This window comes from Phaethon aethereus (genome assembly GCF_964289735.1).
Source record: "Phaethon aethereus genome assembly, chromosome: 18".
Lineage (NCBI taxonomy): Eukaryota > Metazoa > Chordata > Aves > Phaethontiformes > Phaethontidae > Phaethon > Phaethon aethereus.
Window position 1 is genome coordinate 11587900 of NC_138594.1, and position 3146 is coordinate 11591045.

The following is a 3146-nucleotide window of genomic DNA, read 5'->3' on the forward strand; positions in this document are numbered from 1 at the left end:
TTCTGCTTCCGCTACTGGATGTCAGCGACGTAACAGACTTCACTTGCTATACAGAGAGATTTTTTTAATAAGGGCTTTTTTTGGTGATGTAACCAAAATGAAATTCCTCCATATAAACACACCACCTTGTAACACCACCACAAAGCAAACGCCTCTTCCAAGTTTCGGATATACTAGCGAACTATTTCTCCCAACGGCCCTGCAAGGTATCCAAACCCCCCTGTGCCTGGGGAGGGCGGCACAGCGGCTGCCGCGCCCCGCGCCCAGCCCGAACCCAGCTGCCGCGTCTCCGTTTTACCTCCCAGAGCGCAAACCGGGTGCGCGTATTGTACGGCTGGCACGCGGCTCGTCACCGGCAACGGCCGAACAAAGGGACTTAAAACTGCAGCAGTAAAGCTCTTGCGTTTCCAGGGGAGTCTCTGGTTCAGCTTTGTGTGCGTTTTCCCCTGTTCTGGCAAATACAGACGTTGTCTGGCACTTTGAAAGACCTCCGATACAAACCACGACGGTCACAGCGATGTGGGGTGGCACCTTACGCCACACTGACACGTGATGTCACCACACCAAGAAGATCCCACCCAACTACGCAGTAACCAGCCAAATTCTTCGTACGTGTAGCTGCAGAGACACAGTGCCACCACCCACGGGCTTACTGCAGGGTAGAGACGAACGGCTACCGAACCCCGCAAACCCAGCTGCTCACCAAAGTTCTCCTTTGATCCCTTTGAAACGACAGAAAATAAGAAACTATGTGAAATGGGGCGATGCCACCGAGACAGTACAGAACTATTTTACGGACTATTAACTCTGACTGTACGCTAAACACTAGAATTAAAAGAAGACATCAAGGCTAACAGGTCACAACTGTACTTTCCTAAGTTCACGTTGAAAGAGCGTGCAGTACCTTGCTGGAGATATGTGCGGGTGACACTCGGGTGAAAAGTAAAGTAAGGGTGAGACGAAAGTACGAAATGTGGGATTTGGAGAAGACGCACTTAATTTCTAGTACATACATGGGAAAGTACTGAGGGACAAAATTCTGGGTCCCACCTTTGCTCCAAATAAAGGAAAATGCTCAGATACCGGCCAGCAGCAGGGATGCAGCCGGGAGCTCGGGCTGGGGGTTCCCAGGGGCTAAATCAAAGGCTGCATAAACAAAAGAGCTGAATTTGGGTCATTTTGGTTTTCTCACAGGGAAGCTTCAGCCCTGGCAAGATTGCTACCTGAGCTGGTGCTTTAATCCTGTCCTTTACCTCCGTTTCGTTTCCAGCACAGGAGATGCAGGTACCACGGCTCAGGGCTCATCCGAACTGGCACTTTCATGGTCTTTGCTCCTGAGGGGAAGGGACCTTCCCCTGGGGAAGCAAATGGGACATCCAGGTGTTTATGCAGCTCTTGGGCTCAAATTCTGGCTACAAAAAAAACCCCCTACAAAATCTCTACGTTTATATGCAATCTATAGGTACACCAGAGGAAGCAAAAGTTGTACATAAAGAGTTCACATCTCCCCATAGCAGAGTAAGAAACTAATGAAAAGATTTTGGCTCAAGGCGATGATAAACCGTTATTCAGACGCATTACATACGTTATTGCCTGATAATTACAAACAGTTAGGACACACAACTCCACCTTAACCCACAGGTTTTTTAATTTTCACAAGAAAAACAAAGGTCTTTAACTTTAACGTGAAGATATATAAATGATATGACTTATGAAGCCAATGTTTTGATATAAATGCATCTATTTGTTCATTGCAGAACACAATGAACTGTTAGCAATCTCTTATTTCACCTTGCAAAACTAAGAAAGTGATGATAGCTTTGTGTAGAAAAAAACAAAAAAGTAATGCATTTTCAACATACATCTGTCATATCTTAGGATAAAGGATCATGTATTCTGCTCCTTTTAGTGCTTCCATGCGAACCAAAGGCACCATTCCTACTGATGAGGTTGTGAATTTGCATCTTTTTATTTTGGGTTTCTGAAGGTGAACGAAAAATTGCCAGGCCAGGACAAAGCAAACGTTCCTGTGCTGAGCATGCTACTGCGTCACTTACTGCTATCACAACTCAGACGGATTAGGAAACGCTGTTGCATGTACTTAAGAATTCACCGTCAAGAAAAATGAAAACATCTAAAAAGGACTGTCTCTAAAAACAGCAGGCAGGATACATGTCGTTACATCCAGCAAAAGAATTAGACCATTTTTAACGAAGACGAGAAATACTCACATCTCTGCAAATCCCGTAACTACACAGTTATGTCTTTGTACTTTTGCCAAGCGGGGGGAAAAAAAGCATCCACTTCTGCACAGCCCCTTTGACCCTACGGCGCATGCACTACGAACACCAGTGCCGCCAGACCGGCAGCAGGAGTTAGCCACGGCTGCCAACTTGCAGTAGAAAGGAGTGTGAGTGCCAACAAGTGCCATATTGTATCTGGAAATGAACGTTTTCACATTGGTTGGATACCAAGCTAAGCTCGCAGTGTAATTCAGGACCCTCCTTGCAGTGAATACAATTATTTTGGAGTGGTTTTTCCCCTCTCTTCTAAGCAGGTGCTTTTTCTAAGCATAAGCGGGGATGGATCCACCGGCGGCGGGGCAGGACCTTGCAGGGACACGTGTCTGCACGGCACCTCGTCAGGCAGGCGGCAATGCCCAGCCGAGGGCAGCGGGCACAGCAAGACCCTGCAAACCAGCGAGCGGGTCCCGCGGGGCGGGACGCTCCAGCAGCAACTGGTCTTTCTCAAACGCACGATTTCCAGTCAGGACAGCCCAACCTCAAGCAGCCAGCGCCGATGCCGGCGCAGCACGGCCGAGGGAGGAAGGCAGGCGCGTGCTCCTGCACGAGCAGCCAACACCAGGAGATGACCGACCGTCGCGGCGCTGTCTTCTCGCTCAACGCAAACCAGGAAACAGCCAAGGGAGGAATTTCAGAACAGCCAGATTAACGGTGGGGATGCTCACTGCTCCCACCGCGTTATTCCTAAGGCCAGGATGGTGGAACGTGCTCAGTGCTTCCAAATACAATTTTCCTTGTCCACCCCGGCTCCGGTGTTTTCCATGCACGTGCGCTAACACGTGCGCAGGGGATCATCACTTGCACGGAACACGAGCTGCCCAGCAGATCTGGACCATAAGGAGC